The sequence below is a fragment of the Cherax quadricarinatus genome, chromosome 1, assembly GCF_038502225.1.
Source record: "Cherax quadricarinatus isolate ZL_2023a chromosome 1, ASM3850222v1, whole genome shotgun sequence".
In the NCBI taxonomy this organism is placed as follows: Eukaryota; Metazoa; Arthropoda; class Malacostraca; order Decapoda; family Parastacidae; genus Cherax; species Cherax quadricarinatus.
In genome coordinates this window covers 57,236,456-57,259,793 of record NC_091292.1, presented here as the reverse complement: position 1 = coordinate 57,259,793, position 23,338 = coordinate 57,236,456, and positions in this window count along the sequence as shown.

Genomic DNA, 23,338 nt, shown 5'->3' with positions numbered 1-23,338 from the left:
GTGGGTGGGTGTTGTGATGGTGTACACATGTATTATTTACGATGCCAGATCTACAGGTGTACTGGTATCTTTGTAGGCTTAACATAAGAATGGAAAACCACTGCAAAAGGCCTACTGGCCCATACAAGGCAGGTCCTTATCAAACCCACCCCTTCCCAAAGGTACCCAAAAATATACTCCCGTACACACGACACCAATTCCACGAGTTCGCAGGAAAAAGCTGATTAACACTCTCTTGATTTTTAAATCATGATGTAGTGGAAGCAAGTCAGGTCGTCTTTACTTGATACTTTTCAGTTTACAGAAAACATCAGTTGATCCCTTTGTCTGGTGAGCTGTGTGACGTTAACTTCTTCCTCCATCAGGGACCAACAGCCAGTCCCACAGTCATTGCGGAAACATTAGGAAACATCAGCATCATGAACAAGAAACTGGCAAGTTTCGACATCATTTTCCTTTACAAACGTGTTTCCACAAACTAAGTCTTTGACGTCTAACGTACTCACGACACCGATAATGTTAACTTCAATTTAATCACTCCTAACTTCATCGGCTTGGTTAAAGTGTCACTTTCAACATTTTTCTCATTTGGATTCGTGAACTACAGATAAAACTGGTTTAGCAATGGGATCACATTTGACTGCTGTTTTAGTCAATATATATATCTTGAAGTACTTAGAGAAAGTCAGTTTCAAATATTTCCAACACCACTTAAATGTGGTTCTTAAGCGATTCATCATGGAGGAAGCAGCAAGCATCACACTGCGTTTCCTGGACGTACGTCTCAGAGGATAAGAGGATCTGAAAGTTTGGGATCAAGCAGTCTCAACTTACAAACGAAAACCTTGGGGGAAGATAAATATTCTCAATTTTTTAATGATACCTCTTCGGGGATACCAGAAGAACACTTACGAGTCAAGGACTTCGATGATGAACTATGAGAAACACCAGGAAAAACAGTGTAGAAAAAATAAAGCAGCAGTCTGTATATTAAACAAAATACATTATACTGCTCCGTACTGTACACGTCCTTCTGTTTCTTTCACTGTTGTCTCCACACTGTTTAGGGAAAAATAAACACAGAAGCAGTATAATGTGATCCTTTATTGACAGCGTTTCGCCCACACAGTGGGCTTTATCAAGTCACAAACAGATCTACCTGGGTTTATTTTTCCAATGTGTTGGTATTTTATACCATTTATTCCCACTGTTTAGAGAGCACAATGAGGACTTCCTCAAGTAACCTCTGAGTAGATAAAATATTTGCACAGCTCCAAGCACACTATTCCCCGAGTCACTGGCTACTGGATACTCAGCTATGTAATGGTCGCGTGTCTTCCCTTTCCACAGGCAGAGAAAGCAGGGATGGGAAGTCAGACAATCTCATGGAGAATCCTCATACTTATTTTTTACTGAAATTTTTAAGGCTATGGATCCCAGTCTTTCAAGGGGATGCCTCGATGCTGGCTCGTGATCCGAGGAATTAAATCTACCGTCCCTTTAATTGATCAAACCTGCTTACCTCCCATTCCCTAGGTGCTGCATAACACATGCAAATATTCCCACTGAAATCACCAATAATATTAATCCCAGAAATCTCAGGTGTAGAGTTATAAATATTTAACTTTATTCTGGTGTATTCATATTTTTCTTACGGTATTTCTCCTTTGTATATTACAGTATTAATAATCTATTATTTTATTTACGGAACATTTATTACCTTATATATTTTTATATTATATTATTGATTTTTTGTTTATTATTATTTGGCTTATATTATTTCAATATATCATGTTTCTTATATTTCACTTTTTTTTTACCGTGCTCTCTGTTTGTATCATAATTGATTCTGTCTCTCTCTCTCTCATATATATATGTCAAAACATTTTTTATCAAGTTTCAATGTACTGTGTGTATATATTATTCCTTATGTGTCAAACTTTGTCATATTCTTTATAAAATCGTTGAATTACACTTTTCTTTTTCCCTTTTTTCATTTGCATATTGTCACTGCTGTTGCTCCAGTACACTGTTTTGATTGTCCGTTGCTCGTTCGTTGTCCGTAGTTCGCCCGATGTCCGCACAACATTCGTCTGTTACCTATCATTGTGCTTTGGTCGTCCGCTGTCAGCTGATCTCTGTCGCTCGCTCCGTGTTTTCCATTATTACTTTTCGTTCATAGTTCGTCCGATGTCCGTCCATGGTTCGCCCGATGTCTGTCTGCAGAACATCTGAAGTCCTTCCATAATTCGTCCGATGTCTGTCCCTCGTTGGATCGCTGGTCTTTAACTTCCTCACTGCTGTAGTCAATGGAATGAGAGCAACTGGAGGAAATACAGACTAAACCCAGTAAAAATCAGTGTCATGGGCACAGTTTTAAAGCATTACTGGCATTCGTGGTCCAAGTGTCTTCATCCATCCACTAGAAGATACAAGAAATTTGTGGGTTGTGAATTTTTCCAGCACAGTATTGTGACATTTCCTAGACGGGACCCTTTGCTTTCCAGCTTAACTCTTGCCTCTAAGGAAGCCTCGTGACACTCCTTCTCCCATGGATGTTCGGAGCCACGAGTCCCTCCATGCATGAACTACCACCATTGGCTTTTCTCTAAGTCACTTCTTTAACATGTGTGACAATTAATCATATATTTAATAAAGAAAGTACTCGGCTGCTTGGACTACATTTTTGGTGATTATGATTAATATTGTTTATACTGTTGTTGGTCAGTTGTTTACACCGTTGTTGGTTAATCCGTATACACTTGCTTATTCTTCAGTCGCCGTTTTTTTTTTTAATCTCCATCATCATAATCATCTTTATGACTGACATTTACTATTGTTTTTATTCTGTCTGTGGTTGTTGTTCGCTCTCGTCTGCTGCTTCACTGTGTGTCATTCTGTCTGCGGTTTTCTTGAGGCATATTTCTTAATATATTCGTCTCTATGCAACTTGCATTTACATTGTTTCCCATCATTCGTCATCGCGTTTTTTTTCTCTCTTTCTCAGTATTTTTTAAATATTTATAGCAAATTATCAGCTTTTGCTTACGTGCACATACAAATTTTCTCTAAAAAAAAATAATGTATTTGTAACAACATCGGTTTTAAGGTTTCATTGTAACGTTTTATGTATATTATGAATATAGTTGAGTCAATAATCAAATTATCATAGATATTTACGCAGAATACAAATAATAACTAACTTAACATCGACAAAATTAAAGCCAGTTAAATTTTAAAATTATCTATATATGCAATACTTTCAAATTAAACTATAAACAAACCGAAACGTTTCGAAAAAAATGAGATTAAAACCGAGAAAGTTAGAAAACTAAAAGGCACAATACAGTGACTGGAACAATACACATTACCCGCACATACGAGACAGAAAAGTTTACGACGATGTTTTGGTTCGAGTTATGATGTTGCTGAAACAGTTAAAATAGAGAAAGGCGAAACTTTTTTTTATTATCTAAGTAGTAGTAGTAGTGTTCGGTATATTTTTAATTATGGTCACAGACCGGGCCGGGGGGGCGTTGACCCCGGAAACCTTCTCCAGCCGCTGTACTCACACTCCTATACTTCTCTACACATACTGATATAACACACCCGTAATTTGGCACACCTCGTTATATTTATTTATTACTATTATTATTAATTGGTTATTTTATCCAAATTTTGATTTCGTATGATAACTGGGGATGATTATCGATTTTCCCATTTAAATGGGGAGTTAATAATTCATCACAATATGATTATCGCTGCAATTTTTCAACACATTCACTGTGTTGATAGACTTAAGGTCTATCAGGATATATTTACATTTCAGTAAGAAAAACAATCCACTTATCGCCCGTCAAGGCGCTGAGTTTTACCCGTAGTTATGTATGTACCCTTAGCGGTCGTAACCCATGTCGTCTCCCTACCCCCCCCCACCCTCATAAATCTCAGCTCCTTAAGTACACTTATAAAACCAAAACAAAAGCATTGCATTAGGATGTGGTCAGTGTGGAATCATTTTCTGGTTATTAACGTGTTGAGACGCCCAGGAGAGCAGCAGTTCACGAGCATCAGAGCATGAAGTTATCGCAGCGCTGCGGAGTTATCTTGGCCGTCAAGAAGTCACACGGGCAGATCGTCCGCTACTGCTGGGCCAGATCCTCTGGATTCCTGAGCAGAGGAGAACGGGTGGTGGTGGTGGTGGTGGGTAAGGTTTAAAAAAAAAAAAAAGCAGCCAAGTCGTGCAAAATGCGAGACTATCACTACTGCCATCTAGTGAGGGCAAGATCAACTACACCTTGAGTCTGCTCACCATGTTCTTTCCTTATCTCGGTGTGTCTATCTCAGCCTCTCGTGCGCCGTCGCGGTTTTCTTACTGCTTTCGTGTCAAGTTAATGTTTATTTTCGCTCGTCGTTTCTTAGAGCTCAATACGGACGCTCTTGGTAAAGGAATTAGTTATTATCAAGTATGATCCAAGAATCTCTTCCCTCTCTGGCTGTGTTGGGGTCAGAGTGCTCTGGTGTTCTGCCTTTTGTGGCCAACCGATATGCTAACAATATAAAAGTGTGAAGATATAATATGCGTCGTATGTAATATCAGATAGGAAAATTTTAAAATAGAATTACCCACACACACATACACAAATATGTATGTGTGCCTAAATAAGCCGAACTTGCCAAATAGGCAGAATTACTTTAAGAAATAAACTTTTCCTAAAAATTCTTTTAAAAATGATAAACCATTTTTTTTTCATTTGAAATGATATAAAGATTTTCATTTTAGGACCAAACCTAACTTGGAAACCTCACCTCACCTAACATATTTTTAGTTAAATTCTGCTATGTATAGCATAGGTAAGTTTAAATTTATTTAATATCGTTTCAAATCAATGATATATATCTACAGTTTTTCGTTATGTTCAGACTGATTTCCGCTGAATTATCTCAAAAAAAAAAAATTTCATTCTGCTAATTCGGTAAAGAAAACCTTCACCGAACACACCAAACTCGGCTACTCGGCTTCATAAATATTAAAGATGGAATATTAATATGCAAATTCAAGGATTATGAGGAGTAAAATAAGGGTCGGATGCAACAAGTACGTTATACTGTTTATACACCTGGAGAAGAGAGGGGGGTGGTAATAAGGTGTGGTAATAACACACATTTTATGAGGATAAATAAGTATACGACATATGATATGGGACGTAGTTTGCTTGACTATATCTTAGTGGATAAAGGGTTGATGGGTAGACTTCTGGATGTGCATGTTTATATAGGGCAACAGATATAGGAGATTAGTTTTAGATACAGTGAGAGTAAAAGGTAGATGAGGTCCACGGAGAATGACATCAGTAAGAGAAGGGTGAAGGTTTATAAACTAAAGAAAGGTATAGTTAGGGTAAGATTTAAGCAAATATTAGTGAAAAGATGGGCTAGAGAGAGAGTATAGCTGAGGAGGTTGAAGAGGTATTGGGTAGATTAAGAATACGGTGTTATAGTGAGCAGCAGGAATTTGTGGATATATGAGGGTGGGTGCGGGAGGGAGGAGGAGCGATTGGTGAAATAATGAAGTCGAGAGAGTGGCAAGAGAGAAAAAGTTAACGTATAAGAGGTTTATGCAAAACAGAAGTGATAAGCAGAGTGGAGTATATGGAGAGTAAAAAAGGGAGAGTGGGCGAGATACTACCAACAAATTTTGCTGAGAATAAGAACAAAAAATGGAGTGAAATTAAAACAGAAGAGGGGAGCTATTAGATTGGGAGTTGGAACTATCAGAAAGATGGAAGGAATATTTTGAAGAACTGCTCAATGTTGAAAAAGATAGGGAAGCTGTTATTTCGTGCATTGGGCAGGGAGGTACATCTTCTAGAAATGAGGAAGAGCCAGATGTGAGTTTGGGAGAGTTGCGTGAGGCTGTGGGTAGAATGAAGGGGTAAAGCAACTGAGATTGATAGGATCAAGACAAAAATGTTAAAAGTAGAAATGTTAAAATTTGGAGCGCTGGGTGTTTTTATTTAATGTATGAAAGACGGGAAGGTATCTAGGGATTGGTAGGAAGTGTGAATATATCCCTTGGATAAAGGAAAGAATTAAGGGTAAGACGGAGGGCAGGTTCACAGATGAACAAGGTTTCAGGAAGGGTAGATGTGTAGACCAAGTGTGATAAATGAAGCATATTACTGAATAGTATTTAGATAAATGTAAGGAAGTTTTCGTTGCATTTATGGATTTGGAAAAGGTATAAGACAGGGTGGATAGGGAAGCAATGTCGCAGATATTGAAAATGGATGGAATAGGTGGTAAGTTACTAAAAGTAGTTAAGAGTTTTAACGAGGATAGCGAGGCACAGCTTAAAGTATATAGGAGAAAGGAAGATTATTTCCCAGTAAAAATAAGCCTTAGGGATGTGTGATGTAAGTATGGTTATTTAACAAATTTATAGATGGGGTTGTAAAAGAAGTAAATACTGGGGTGTTGGGGAATAGGTGTGGCATTGGGAGATAAAGAGCTTAATACAAAGTAAGAGTTGTCACAATTGTTTTTTGCAGATGACACAGAGCTTTTGAGGTGATAAGGGCAACAAGAAATTTAGGTAATGCAAAATATGGTATCAGATTGGAAGGAGGGAGTATGGAGGAAGTGAATGTGCCCAGTTATTTGAGTGGACTTGTCAGCAGATGGGTCTATAAATATCAGAATGGTATATAATTTCGACAGGTTGGCAAGACACACATGAAACAGTTAAGTATCTTTATTCTGAAATGTTTCGCCTACACAGTACAGTAGGCTTCTTCAGTCGAGTACAGAAAAGTTGGCAGGAGCAGTAGTGATGTCCATCACCTTTGAAGAGGGTGATGGACTGATCACATACAAGTCTGGAACAATGTGAAGTTTAAGCGACAGTATGGAGACATATACTGTCAGAAGAGAGGTGAAGTCCAATAGTAAAAGAATGTAATCATTGAGAGATCAGGTACCTTTCAGATCCAACCATTCTCACTTGAAAAAGTTGTCCAAGGTGTTTCTTCTGTACAAAGGTCTTTTCTCTTCTGTACCAAGGTTTCTTCTGTACCAAAGTCTTTTCTCTTCTGTACTATTGCATCACAATGGTATCATGGTACAGAAGAGAAAACACCTTGGACATCTTTTTCAAGTGAGAATGGTTGGATGTGAGAGGGACTTGACCTCTCAATTATTAAATGTTTCCTTCTACTATTGGACTTCACCTCTCTTCTGACAGTATATCAGTCTCCATACTCTCGCTTAAATTTCACATTGTTCCTAACTTTGGAACAAAGCTCTTCTCCGGGCTGAGGGACTGATCACCTCAAAACCACGTCTTCAAGGGTTTAAAGTAAAAGGACGCAAGTGCAACTAATGTGACATTTTAATAAAATATCCCATTAGTTGCACTTGTGTCCTTTTACTTTACATATTGTCGGTAATTCTACCAAAATATATACAATCTTGAAGGGTGATGGAGTGATAACATCGTCTTCACATCTCTACTGCTCCTGCCAACTTCTCTGTACTCGATTGAAGAAGCCTACTGTGTATCACATGGGTCTATAAAAGAAGAGGTGAACCATAGAACTGACAAGGGTAAAAAGGTTAGTGGTGTACTGAGGCCTCCGTGGTGATAAGGAACGTTATCCGTGGAGGCAAAAAGGGGAATGCATGATAGGATAGTGGTACCAATGCTCCTATATACAGGTGTGGAGCATTGATCGTGAATGCTGCGGCAAGGAGGCTGAATGTAGTGAAGATGTCGTGTCTGAGAACAATGTTTGGTATGGATGTTATGCAGAGAATTCGTAGCTTGGAGATTAGGTGGTGAACACCATCTGTCCCAGTATTCTTAAAGGCAACTTTTATATTGAACCTTTTCAATGTATCAAATAGGCTGGATAGATTTTCATTGTAGGGTAGAACCAGCAAATTTTTTCATGGGAGGTACGTCCCTAGATTCAGTCATGGAGAATGTTCTCCCGGCTGACATTAAAACGTCAACAAATTCCTCGAGATATCTCAGTTTTGTGGTAGTGTTAGATATCCCATCACTTTCATTATCTACATATTCAGTGCTAAAAAAAATGCAAAGCTCTCAAGAACACTGCGAGGAAAATATTCCTTAACACTAGTTCCATGGTTGGAATAACAGCGAATGTCTGACGATACATTAGTTAACTATTTACTGTTAATTTAAATCTCTCGTGAATATGATGGATTAGAACAACTAAGAATGTCGGTTTATAATCCCTTTTATGCTCATTAGGAAACTGAATTGATGGTGCTATGCCACTGAGTTTAGGTAAGAATTCATCAGTATTTTGCTATCTCTGTCACAGGCGGAGAACATCATTCACATATTTAAATTACTTAGCGTTACTTCGGGGACTATCTCTAAAGCCTCTTGTCTCGTAGGTTTCATATATAAATTGTTTAGCAGGGTGTCATTAACACATTTTACTTAGTTCAGTAGTTTAATACACAAACAGCAGATTGACAAATTTAAAAGTAGCATTCAGGAACCTTAACAAGGAGGCATTCAAGTCCTTATACATGGCTAATGGCAATGGCAGCATGGAACCTGTATCCGGAAAAGCATGTAAAGAAACAGATTTGTTAATAGATTAGTCCTACATCTGAGAGTTATGAGTGGACAGAATGATCACGGGAGACGTGATTACGACGTACAAAATACTGAGAGGAACTGACAGGGTGGACAGGGCGAGTCTGAGAGGCGAGTCTCGGGTGCAAGAGGGCACAGGTGGAAAGTAAATGCATAGGCGAGTCACAGCGTCAGGAAATACTACTTTATCACTCGAGTAGACAGCAAGTAGAACGACCTAGACAGTGTGGTGGCAGAGGCGGGATCCATACATAGTCTTAACAATAGATATGACAGGACTCACGCTGTCAGTAGAGTACAATTAGCCGAGTACACACACTATATATATATATATATATATATATATATATATATATATATATATTATATATATATATATAAACACTGATCTCTGGCTGAAGGAGACTCGAACCTACGAACCTTAGGACAAGGTACGCAGTGCTTTACCAATCTACCCAAACTGGACAATACCTTAGCGTGTAGCATGCGCTACACGTTTGATCCAAGGCAGCCAGCTTTCAGGGAGAAGGCTTACAGCTTTTCATCTCATCCCCTGCATGCATCAGCCTTACTAGAGATTTGAACAATGCAAGGAATTCGCGAGAGCATGCGAAATATTCACAAACACTGATCTCTGGCTGAAGGAGACTCGAACCTACGAACCTTAGGACAAGGTACGCAGTGCTTTACCAATCTACCCACACTGGACAATACCTTGGCCCAAGGCAGCCAGCTTTCAGGGAGAAGGCTTACAGCTTTTCATCTCATCCCCTGCATGCATCAGCCTTACTAGAGATTTGAACAATGCAAGGAATTCGCGAGAGCATGCGAAATATTCACAAACACTGATCTCTGGCTGAAGGAGACTCGAACCTACGAACCTTAGGACAAGGTACGCAGTGCTTTACCAATCTACCCACACTGGACAATACCTTGGCGTGTAGCATGCGCTACACGTTTGATCCAAGGCAGCCAGCTTTCAGGGAGAAGGCTTACAGCTTTTCATCTCATCCCCTGCATGCATCAGCCTTACTAGAGATTTGAACAATGCAAGGAATTCGCGAGAGCATGCGAAATATACACAAACACTGATCTCTCGCGAATTCCTTGCATTGTTCAAATCTCTAGTAAGGCTGATGCATGCAGGGGATGAGATGAAAAGCTGTAAGCCTTCTCCCTGAAAGCTGGCTGCCTTGGATCAAACGTGTAGCGCATGCTACACGCCAAGGTATTGTCCAGTGTGGGTAGATTGGTAAAGCACTGCGTACCTTGTCCTAAGGTTCGTAGGTTCGAGTCTCCTTCAGCCAGAGATCAGTGTTTGTGTATATTTCGCATGCTCTCGCGAATTCCTTGCATATAAATCTCTATATGATGCATGCAGGGGATGAGATGAAAAGCTGTAAGCCTTCTCCCTAAAGCTATGCCTTGGATCAAACGTGTAGCGCATACACGCCAAGGTATTGTAGTGTGGGTAGATTGGTATATAAGGTATAGTCTAGCCAGAGATCAGTGTTTGTGTATATTTCGCATGCTCTCGTGAATTCCTTGCATATATATATATATATATATATATATATATATATATATATATATATATATATATATATATATAATGCTAACGTATTTATATTTCTCCTTTTTTTTGGCGTGTTAGAAACTTGTATCCGTCCTGCATTATTACTGTTGTGTGCATTAAGGTAGAGAGGGTTGGGCTAATGAAATACAGGGATGTCTTTATCGGATGGCGAAGAGTCTGAAACATGTCAATGCAAAGTTTCGCTCACTAGAGGACTTTGTCGTGTGTCTGATAAAGCTCCCAGCGGGCAAGACGTCGCTTTAATAAAACATCTCATTTAAAAATGTTTTTCCACCACAATCTCTTTCTTCATCCACCCATTTACAACTTTATTACAAACAGTAAAATCTACAGTCATCTATCATTACCATCTGTTTTTAACACTTACGAGTTGTTAAAGGGCTAAACTAAGAGTTCCTACCTTCATTTGCAAGCTAAAGAGTTGCAACGTGCCTCAGTTCATTAATCTTTATTAAGGAACATACAAATAGGGAATAAGATGATGTTGGAACCAGAGACTATATTTGGTCACTTGACTTTTTTTTCAGTAATGTTCCTTTGCTGTGCTAACATGTTCTAGACTCATTCTAGAAATGAATGATAGCATATGAAGTTGTGTTCTTAAGAAGGTACAGGTTGAGTACAGCTGCTTTTTGTTGCCCGTCTTATGGTATAACAGCTGTCTGCCAGGTGGAAGAAAAGTGCGGTGCCTTGATAAAAGCGGACTAGTTATAACAGCTAGGCCGCCCACATCCCTCCGGTGTTGAGGGATCTGCTGGAATGACCGATTCATCCAGGCCGGGCCCAGGAGAGCAATAAATCGTTTTTTTTATCCTCTGTCTATCTTTATATGAATAAATAGTTTAGAAAACAAACAAGCCGATAAATGAGGGTCTTACGCAACATTTGGGTATCTTCTGAAATAAAGATACCCAAATGTTGCACAGGTCTTACCTCTCTTTCCGTCTCTTTCTCTAACCATTCATTTTTCTCTCTCAACCCTCCACAGGGAATCCGATTATCAGTGTTATTATACGGGCATTAATTTCGGTCACGAGTCGTCCAGTTGTACAAGAGACGCCGAGACTTCTCGCCTTGACAACGGGTAATTTGGTTCACTATCCTCCAGACAACAGTCTAATTTTTTTTCAAACACTAAATGAGATATTTTACCATACATTTCGATCTATTTCTCTTTTATTATACCCAACAGCAGTATCATCCCAAAGGGCTTAAGACTTCTCCGTAATTATTATTTCTCGATTCTGTGGATATATTTGTTATGACAATGATAAAGTGATATGTTATTGATCATGTATAATATATTGGTACTAGGATAATATCGATCTATTTGATTTGTATATATATATTTTTTGCGTCATCCAAACGTTTAATTATATTCAGCAGTATATGTTAAAATTACTCACAAAGAGCTCTGATTAACACAGACACAAATAGCTCGGCACAAATAATTAACAATGCAAGAACACTCGTATACGTTCGTACTGCAGAGAAGGATAACGCCTCCACTACAATTAATACTATTAATAAAAGATTATAGATTGTCCCTAAAGTGGGTACATAATTAGACGCTTAGAGGTGTAATCTTCTATCTAAATAACAGCGAGCGTACACCACTTCTGGCTTCATTCAAGAGTTTAGACGTCTTTATCATTGCAATTCGTTTATAATTATACCTTTGGTTGAGAAGGAAAAGTCTTGTGCTCCATGCAGAGAGCCGCCCAAAGAACACTTAGTTTTTATTTTGATATTACGAGTTTTAATTTATTTGCTGTTTCTGTTAATTTTATTACTATTAATAAAAAATATTAAAAATATTATTATTATTATTATTATTATCATCATAGTCTTTGGCAAGGTTGAACCGTCAACAGCCTTCCAGGAAATAAGAGTAAGGCCATCTCTAACTATAGCTACTCCTAATGGTTATAATCATAACTATAATTATTAAAGGGGTGGACCGGTAAGCCAGAGGAAGTCCTCGGTCAGATAACCAAAAGCTCCAGTTGTGTGGTGTCATCATTTGACTAAGACCCGCGTCAGGAAACACACGTCCTGTTTCCAGACAAACATTATACCTGTACCCTGTAACTAGACATCTACACACGTATCATCTATACGATAAAGACTCATTTAGAAGATACTTGTCCTGCCTCCCGACAAACACAACTACAACGGGTCATTGAAAAGTTTGGACCAGTGTCAGGATTCTGTCTCGACGAATATATAACAACTCTGTAACTACATATATTATTTCATAACATTTTATCAAGGCAGCTTTTATATTAAAAAAAAAAGAGCATTGAAATTCATCGTTTGCATATGGTATATAAAGTAATTTGAGAGCATCAACATGTATATTCTATGATTACTTAAAATATTAACAGGATAATAGTTTTTATTCACTAATGCAGTTGGTAGACTTGTCTTAAAAAATAAACACTTTTTGTTTACGTAATGCAATAAATCATGGAACTGTGTTCTCTTCTGTATAAGGGATATTTGGAATCATTAGGTATCTAGTGAAGCCTTGAGGGTTAGAACCCCATAAGGTATGAGGGAGATGAGGGGATAGAAATGCAGGATTAATCTAGTCATTCCCTCCCACCCTTTTTCCTGCCTTTCCCTCTCACCCTTAACTGAATAGGTTGGGACAGATGGGGGTTGGTTTTGACACTGACAACAGTTTAGATGTATTTGACATACCTGAGCACATTCTCACCTATGTGAATGTGTTCATGTGTGAACTGAATCTACTGTTGTTTACACCGCTGAGACGGACGATGAGATTAATGATGATTGGCAAACATGAGGAATATGCGACTGAATTCAATCTCACATATAAACAAATTAATCATGCACTAAGAATATGCCACAACAGTTAAACGTAACCCACAAGTTGTGACTGAAGACTTCACGTCATTTCAAATGTCAATAACAAGTAAGGTGCTCGTAATGGTCTACGAAGATCAGAATGTTGTCAAGTTTCAGATCTGTGATTTATATGTATAAGTATGTGGCCGTTGTCTAGATCTCCTCTGGGCGTCAGTAGGATCAGGTACCACTGAAATTTCTAAGCAGGTCATGTAAACCGTAGTTGTTTATAACTTGCCTGACACAGTAACTTTTGATTTAGGGCTAGAGTAATTTTGAGGACACAGATTTATCTGATAAGGCGGCACATGGTTCATACTAAACACCTTCAATAATCGGTATTTTGTGCATGTGGTTTAATATAAACACCTTCAGTAATCAATATCTTGTGCATGTGGTTCAGACGAAACGTTTTTAGCTATCTTGGTTTATATGACTGAACTAGGCCTGGTCACAGGCCGGGCCGCGGGGGCGCTGATCCCCAAAACTCTCTCTAGGTATACTCCAGGTATTTGATCTAAACTAGAGACCAAGTGTGCTAGGAATGAGGTAAGTGCTTGAAATACTTCCATACCCTCACTCTCGATAATCCTGAAGACTGGCTTCATGACTGGCTTCATGACTGGCTTCATGACTGGCTTCATGACTGGCTTCATGACTGGCTCCATGACTGGCTCCATGACTGGCTTCATGACTGGCTTCACCAGACAATTATTCACTGCAGAAAATCATATTTTGTTACAGGAAAATGAAAGGTCAGAAGAACGAAGATTTTAGAAATTACTTGAGAACTCTTTTTTTCCCCTCATTTTCAACAAATACTTATATTTAAAATTTGTAGTGTAGCGTTTAATAATCATATGCCGGCACTATACTTTTTTCTGCTGCTTGTTTTCCATGCAACTATATCTAGATAAGTTTTAAAAGACTTAATAACCTCTTGACAGTGGTCACTGTAGTGACCCTATTTGCTAAATAATAAATAAGCACAATTTCCTGTAGCATATTTTGTGCTGTGGTCTAGTGAAGGTCCTGATAATTTTAGCAATAAACCCTGGAATAATAAGCTTTTGAGATGTTTTGGTCATAGAGATAAACTGGAGTAAAAAGGTTACGGTGGGAGGTGGGGGTGCAAGGGGTTGTTGGAAGGGTTGGATGGATGGAGATTGCGGGGTGATATAAAGTAGTAGGGGGCTTGTGAGAGGTTTACATTTACGCAAGGTGCAGGTGAGTTGCTTTTCATTCTTAATGGTGGAGTATGGGCATAGCAATATCTACAATCGAGGACTTGGTAGGTTCCGTGGAAGTGTCGCGCCTGCACTTGGAAAAATCGTTTGTGTATGTTGTGGTTCGATGGGTTGTCACCGGCTCACGATTACGTGCACTTCTGGAAAGACGAGTGATGTGTTTTTTTTTCTTTGGGTCACCCTGCCTTATACATTATAATTACTGCTAATATTAAGTAACCATAGATAATGATTTTAAATTATAGATGACTTATAATTGTTTCGGGAGTCATTGCCCCCACGGCCCAGTCTCAGACTAGGTCTCCTCAACTGGAAATAAAACATATACTTAAGAACTATAAAGAAGTACACAGGAAATTATTGGTAATTCCGTACTGAATGTAAGTATAAGTTTGTGATGCTTAACTGTTATTAGACGTGTTTATTACATAGAAAACAACCCTGTTAGAGTGCAAGCCGGTTAACAGATTCCTGTTGTATACTCGCATAGCAAGACTATAGATCTTGAATGAAATGCCACTTTCTATGAATTTCATTAATCCATACATTTACGGACAGAGAGAGAGAGAGAGGGAGACGGGGAAAGAAGCACGAACTATCACTAATAACATCGGAACAATTAACGATAATATGAAAGGTAGCCATGTTATTTAACATTATGGTATCAAGCGTAACGAGTACATCAACGAGGATTTAAAAAAAAAAAAAAACTTTGGAAGAGAGCCTAACGAGCTCATCAACTTCAATTTCAACTGGTCTATAAACATGAGAAAATGCAACAGACCTCAGCAGTCACACGAACAGGATTTGAGCGCTGAGCCGAGATGAGACATTAGCCGAAACCACAACCAGCATAATTACAAACGTGAACATAAACAGATACATCAACCCGGACTTGAACGGGATCATCATCGGAGATCTCAGAGATATAAACGGAAGTCTAAACACATTGAACAATGGGGATTCCAAACGGAAATCATCACTGGGAACCTCAGTGAGCACATATCTCAAGACCTCGGCGGAAAATCATGGTAAGACCAGTCTAATCTTCATGCATTAGTCTACTATGTGAAGCAAACGTTTACAGTAACATTGTAAGTGACCGTTTTGGGAGATGCAATCACCTTCTTGGAGTACGATAAAACGATGGTGATAGTCATGCCGCTGAAAATTGTGATGACGAAAGATATAAACACAATGGAGGTTAACAGGTTCCTTGACGTGCAACCCTAACAAGGATGTCAACTTCATCAACACTGCAACGGAAAACTTCCATACCGTCCACTCGCAGCGTTGATGAGTAAACAAAGCGAGTCCAGTTAGGTACCGCCTGTCCCATCTTCATGCACGGAAGTTCGAGCCTCCACTACTTCTTGCGCTAAGCGATCCACACGGCTTTAGCACTTCACATACATAACGAAAATGGAGACGAAGAGCGTGTTGATACAACATTGGGAATCTTATTAGCGACGAAAAAAATATATTTAATTACGCGCTAATTACATTTGGCCTCTCTCACCCCCATGCTGCGTGAGGTGAGGGAATAATTGTAGTAGGAAAAGGGGGTGGGGGCTCGATGTGTCTCCCACCTGGACGTGAGGCAATAATGACTTCTATGCACATGAGCTATACAAGTGAGAACTAGAAGATCGTCTGAGGTGAGGCTTCAATACCTGTGAACTGACTCACCAACTCGACTTCTTCACACACACACACACACATACACACACACACACACACACACACACACACACACACACACACACACACACACACACACACACACACACACACACACACACACACACACACACACACGTGTACGTACCAAACAAAATAGGATGACGTCTTTGCACTTTCGTAGGGATTGTTAGTGACGGTTTTGTATTTGATAAGGAGGTTCATTGTTGTTGTCGTGGCTGTTATTAATTTATAAAGCCAGGGAGGGGAAGAGGTGCTCAAATTTTGTAAAAAAAATGTTTTCATGTTTTTTTTTTTTGTGATGAGAAGTGGGTATTATATTTTGATGTGTGTAAGGATGTTCCCGGTTTTATTCCGCTGACAAATGATGAGTGTTAAGCTTCCTGTTTGTTTTTCAGTGTTTTTGCTCTACAGAAAGCAACGGATATATATTTCTTTGATATCAGCTACTGTGTGGTAGTGCAGTTTATTGCCTAACTCGGATTCCTTTTAAGTGGAGTGAAAAACAATAACTATTCTATAACAAAAGACTAATTAAATATTTAAACATATGCACACACACAACGAAGATACAAACATAAATCAGGTATTTCGCTTTCATTACAACATACAATTTGTTTTTAAAATAAATTATAATCGAAGCTGACACTGCGCATGTGTGTGTGCATATAGTATGTAATTTCTTCTTTCAACAAATTGGCCGTATCCCACCGAGGCAGGGTGGCCCGAAAAGAAATACAATGGTTTCTCTTAACTTTAGTAATATATTACAGGAGAAGGGGTTACTAGTCCCTTGCTCCCGGCATTTTAGTCGCCTCTTACAACACGCATGGCTTACGGAGGTTAGAATTCTGTTCCACTTCCCCATGGAGATAAGAGGAAATAAAAAAAAAACTAGTAAGAAAATAGAAGAAAACCCAGAGAGGTGTGCATATATATGCTTATACATGTATGTGTAGTGTGACCTAAGTGTAAGTAGAAGTAGCAAAACGTACCTGAAATCTTGCATGTTTATGAGACAAAAAAAACACACCAGCAATCCTGCCATCATGTAAAACAATTCCAGGCTTCCGTTTTACACTCACTTGGCAGGACGGTAGTACCTCCCTGGGTGGTTGCTGTCTACCAACCTGCTACCTAGTGCATATATATATATTATATATATATATTATATATATATATATATATATATATATATATATATATATATATATCTTTCTTTCAACACACCGGCCGTATCCCACCGAGGCGGGGTGGCCCAAAAGGAAAAACGAAAGTTTCTCCTTTTACATTTAGTAATATATACAGGAGAAGAGGTTACTAGCCCCTTGCTCCCGGCATTTTAGTCGCCTCTTACAACACGCATGGCTTACGGAGGAAGAATTCTGTTCCACTTCCCCATGGAGATAAGAGGAAATAAACAAGAATAAGAACTAGAAAGAAAATAGAAGAAAACCCAGAGGGGTGTGTATATATGTGCTTGTACATGTATGTGTAGTGTGACCTAAGTGTAAGCAGAAGTAGCAAGACGTACCTGAAATCTTGCATGTTCATGAGACAGAAAAAAGGACACCAGCAATCCTACCATCATGTAAAACAATTACAGGCTTTCGTTTTACACTCACTTGGCAGGACGGTAGTACCTCCCTTGGTGGTTACTGTCTACCAACCTGCTACCTAGTGCATATATATATATTATATATAAATATATATATATATATATATATATATATATATATATATATATATATATATATATTATACATACATACATACATACAAGGAATTCGCAAGAGCAGGCGAAATATACACAAACACTGATCTCTGGCTGAAGGAGACTCGAACCTCAAGCTGCACGCCAAGGTATTGTCTAGTGTGGTGAGATTGGTATAGCACTGCATACCTTGTTCCAAGGTTCGTAGGTTCGAGTCTCCTTCAGCCAGAGATCAGTGTTTGTGTATATTTCGCCTGCTCTTGCGAATTCCTTGCATTGTTAAAATCTCTAGTAAGGCTGATGCATGCAGGGGATGAGATGAAAAGCTGTAAGCCTTCTCCCTGAAAGCTGGCTGCCTTGGATCAACGTGTAGCGCAAGCTGCACGCCAAGGTATTGCCCGAAAAAAAAAACTTTCATCATTCACTCCATCACTATCTTGCCAGAAGGGTGCTTTACCCTACAGTTTATAAAACTGCAACATTAACACCCCTCCTTCAGAGTGCAGGCACTGTACTTCGCATCTCCAGGACTCAAGTTCGGCCTGCCGGTTTCCCTGAATCCCTTCATAAATGTTACTTTGCTCACACTCCAACAGCACGTCAAGTATTAAAAACCATTTGTCTCCATTCACTCATATCAAATGCACTCACGCATGCTTGCTGGAAGTCCAAGCCCCTCGCATACACAACCTCCTTTACCCCCTGCCCCCAAACTTTCCTAAGCCGACCCCTACCCCGCCTTCCCTCCACTACAGATTTATACACTCTCGAAGTCATTCTGCTTCGTTTCATTCTCTCTACATGTCCGAACCACCTCAACAACCCTTCCTCAGCCCTCGGGAGAACAGTTTTGGCAATCCCGCACCTCCTCCTAACTTTCTAACTTGCCGATTAGGTAGATCTGGTCAATTAGCAAGAACTCATTTAAAACTAAATCCTTTATAAAATTTTCTCTTATACGTTTAGATATATATTTTTTCAATTGTAATAATGTAAAAATTAATAATTTGTACCAAAGAACCTTAGAAAACTTACCTAACCTTATAACAAGCGCAATTTAATTTGGCCTAATCCAACTGAATATATTTTAGATAAGTTTACAATAATTTAATAAACAAACACAATGAAATATATTTTTTTCGTTAGGTTCAGAATGATTTTTGCGAAATTATTGCATACACAAATTTTCGCTTGCCTTATTTGGTAATTAGAGCTTTGCTGTTTCAGCCAAAATCGCAAGTTTTAAATATTCGGCACGACATATATAAGAAGCTTCAATACATACCATGCGGTTTTACTCTTTCTAAAACTTTTCACAATGGAAGCTTTGGTTGGTCAGACTAGAATCCGAGACCAAAAGACCCAGGTTCGAATCCCATCCAAGAAAACAAACGAGTCTGTAAAATATTGCTACTTTCAACATAGAATTAGTAAAAATTCCAATAAATATCAACTGTTTTATAATGTATTGTCGACTGTTATAACAATATAATTTCTTCTGAAATGTCACAGGAGTCAGAGTATTGTCTGAAAAGTTACTTTTTTTATATCATTGGTTTTTGCATCACTTGCTCAATGAAATTTATTGACAAGGTAACCATTAAAAAAGGATTATAAAAACGTACCTTTATAAACCAATATTTAATATTCAGCTTCCTAGATAAGGAAAATTATATTGAAAACTGTGAAAATTATATTGAAAACTGTGAAAATTATATTGAAAACTGAAAATTATATTGAATGCTGTGAAAATTATATTGAACACTGTGAAAATTATATTGAAAACTGAAAATTATATTGAACACTGTGAAAATTATATTGAAAACTGTGAAAATTATATTGAACACTGAAAATTATATTGAACACTGTGAAAATTATATTGAATACTGTGAAAATTATATTGAATACTGTGAAAATTATATTGAACACTGTGAAAATTATATTGAATACTGTGAAAATTATATTGAACACTGTGAAAATTATATTGAATACTGTGAAAATTATATTGAACACTGTGAAAATTATATTGAATACTGTGAAAATTATATTGAACACTGTGAAAATTATATTGAACACTGTGAAAATTATATTGAACACTGTGAAAATTATAATGAACACTGAAAATTATATTGAATACTGTGAAAATTATATGGAATACTGTGAAAATTATATTGAATACTGTGAAAATTATATTGAATACTGTGAAAATTATATTGAATACTGTGAAAATTATATTGAATACTGTGAAAATTATATTGAATACTGTGAAAATTATATTGAATACTGTGAAAGTTATATTGAATACTGTGAAAATTATATTGAATACTGTGAAAATTATATTGAATACTGTGAAAGTTATATTGAATACTGTGAAAATTATATTGAATACTGTGAAAATTATATTGAATACTGTGAAAGTTATATTGAATACTGTGAAAATTATATTGAATACTGTGAAAATTATATTGAATACTGTGAAAGTTATATTGAATACTGTGAAAATTATATTGAATACTGTGAAAATTATATTGAATACTGTGAAAGTTATATTGAATACTGTGAAAATTATATTGAATACTGTGAAAATTATATTGAATACTGTGAAAGTTATATTGAATACTGTGAAAATTATATTGAATACTGTGAAAATTATATTGAATACTGTGAAAGTTATATTGAATACTGTGAAAATTATATTGAATACTGTGAAAATTATATTGAATACTGTGAAAGTTATATTGAATACTGTGAAAATTATATTGAATACTGTGAAAGTTATATTGAATACTGTGAAAATTATATTGAATACTGTGAAAATTATATTGAATACTGTGAAAATTATATTGAATACTGTGAAAATTATATTGAATACTGTGAAAATTATATTGAATACTGTGAAAATTATATTGAATACTGTGAAAATTATATTGAATACTGTGAAAATTATATTGAATACTGTGAAAATTATATTGAATACTGTGAAAATTATATTGAATACTGTGAAAATTATATTGAATACTGTGAAAATTATATTGAATACTGTGAAAGTTATATTGAATACTGTGAAAATTATATTGAATACTGTGAAAATTATATTGAATACTGTGAAAATTATATTGAATACTGTGAAAATTATATTGAATACTGTGAAAATTATATTGAATACTGTGAAAATTATATTGAATACTGTGAAAATTATATTGAATACTGTGAAAATTATATTGAATACTGTGAAAATTATATTGAATACTGTGAAAATTATATTAAATACACTGAATAATGTTTAATAATACTCATTAAATATACTGCTGAATCTTTCAACTCATTGACGGTGTTATTACGCCGATTATATAACTTATTAAGTATTCCTCAGTGACAGGCAGGCGATCCTCTTGATGTGTTCGGTAAAAGGGTTGGGTTTGTTGGGTAAAAGGGTCGAATTTGTTGGGTAAAAGGGTTGGGTTTGTTGGGTAAAAGGGTCGAATTTGTTGGGTAAAAGGGTTGGGTTTCTTGGGTAAAAGGGTCGAATTTGTTGGGTAAAAGGGTTGGGTTTCTTGGGTAAAAGGGTTGGGTTTCTTGGGTAAAAGGGTTGGGTTTCTTGGGTAAAAGGGTCGAATTTGTTGGGTAAAAGGGTTGGGTTTCTTGGGTAAAAGGGTTGGGTTTCTTGGGTAAAAGGGTTTGTGCTCGGCGCTAACCTCGTAAAATGTCAGATCAGGTCAGTCACAGTGTGATGTATCTAATTTTGATAAGCGAAAACGGAGGCACAGTAAATACAATACCTACTTAATATACTTCATTCTTATATAAAAATGAATGCATAACGTATAATTTAAGACATAATTAATTTAGATCAGCTTCCAAGGCAAACAATTGAAAAAAAATATTTACCTACCGAGATAGGAGAAATTAAGGGTAATTATTGTATCTGAGCTGGAAGAAATATGAACATAAATCAGACAGAGTTGACGAGGTCAGATAATGTTTGCCCTTGCTTGTAGTGTGTGTGTGTGTGTGTGTGTGTGTGTGTGTGTGTGTGTGTGTGTGTGTGTGTGTGTGTGTGTGTGTGTGTGTGTGTGTGTGTTTTCTACCCTTATGTGTACTTTTGTTTGATTACTGTCTCCTTCACATCCCTCACCAGCTTCCGCTCGCCAGATGACACTCACTCGTTGAAACCAGAATTACAGACCATCTTTGCTTTTATATAAATTAATTAAGGTTGTCGTTAAGATCATTTTGTTACTTATCCGGCGAGGAAGAAGTTGCCCAGCGGGATGCCGGGCCAACGATCCTTGAATTGTTAGTCTGAGTGATTTGCTGGATCTGGGAGTGGCGGATTGCTGGGGTGGGGAGGAGAGAACGGAAAATGAAGGGGAGATGGAGAATAATGGAAGGATGGAGAATGAGGGCAAGAGACTAAAGGGAACGAGGGAGTAAGGTGGAGAAGGAAGGAGAAGAGGAGAGAGGGAGAATATGAGAGAATAGAGATCAAGGGTGCTTCTCGCATGAGGGAGAAAGTGTAAGAAAGAGGAAGAAAGGAAGAGACGAAAGGAGCGTGAAAGGATAAAGTGATGGTGAGTAGTGAAAATACTAGAAGTGAGGGGTGATGGAAGACAAGTAAATTACAGTACAGAGATGCGAGAGAAAAGAATAAATTAACTTATATGGAAAGAGAGAGAGAGAGAGAGAGAGAGAGGGTGAAGGATAAAGAGGAAAACAACACTGACGATATTAATCCTGAAGAATTAATAACAAAAAAACAAAAAACAATGCAAGTCATTGTGGCTTATTTTAGTTGCAGGGAACCTTTGATTTTCCTGCTATATAACTTACAACAGCCGGCTGAAAAACAGGTACTTATTAACTATGTCAACAGTGAGGCGTAAAGTGCAACGAGACTTACCACCGTCTCTCTCCCCAGCCTAGGACTAAACCCGGGTAGTTAGATTGTGAACCAAACATGCTACCACTCGTGTATTTCTACGTTCCTTTCTCAGTTACCTGTAGATTCACGATGCCTATATTGTGGAAAATGAGAGGAAGATAAGAATGAAGAGCTGAAAAAGAGAGAAGGCAGATTATTATTACTATTATTATAGATTAAAGGAAGTGAAGAGTAGCTCGAGTTCTTTGGATCAAGAGCTTTTCAAGGGAGTCAAAGAAAGCAGAAAAGAAGTACTTAAAAAAATCGGATGTAGGAGTTAACACAAAGAATAAACCCAAGAACTAAAAAACACAAGACAACAATTATTAAAATAATTATCTTATCTACCCACATTACACTTAATCCATAACATCCATTACTAAAAAAAAATGTTCAGTGAGAATTTTGCCACAATTGTCTTCTTTTTTTCGAGACAATATTGCCTTCAGTGTAACTGCAAAAACGTAACTGCATCACTGAACACAAGGTTCAGTGCGGTGTTTCAGAAGCATCCTAGGACGAAATTTGCTGTATAATGAGTGAACGAGACTAAGCTTGTGTTGCTGCACGTCTTAGGTCGTGAGAGACAACCATGAGTGAACGAGACTAAGCTTGTGTTGCTGCACGTCTTAGGTCGTGAGAGACAACC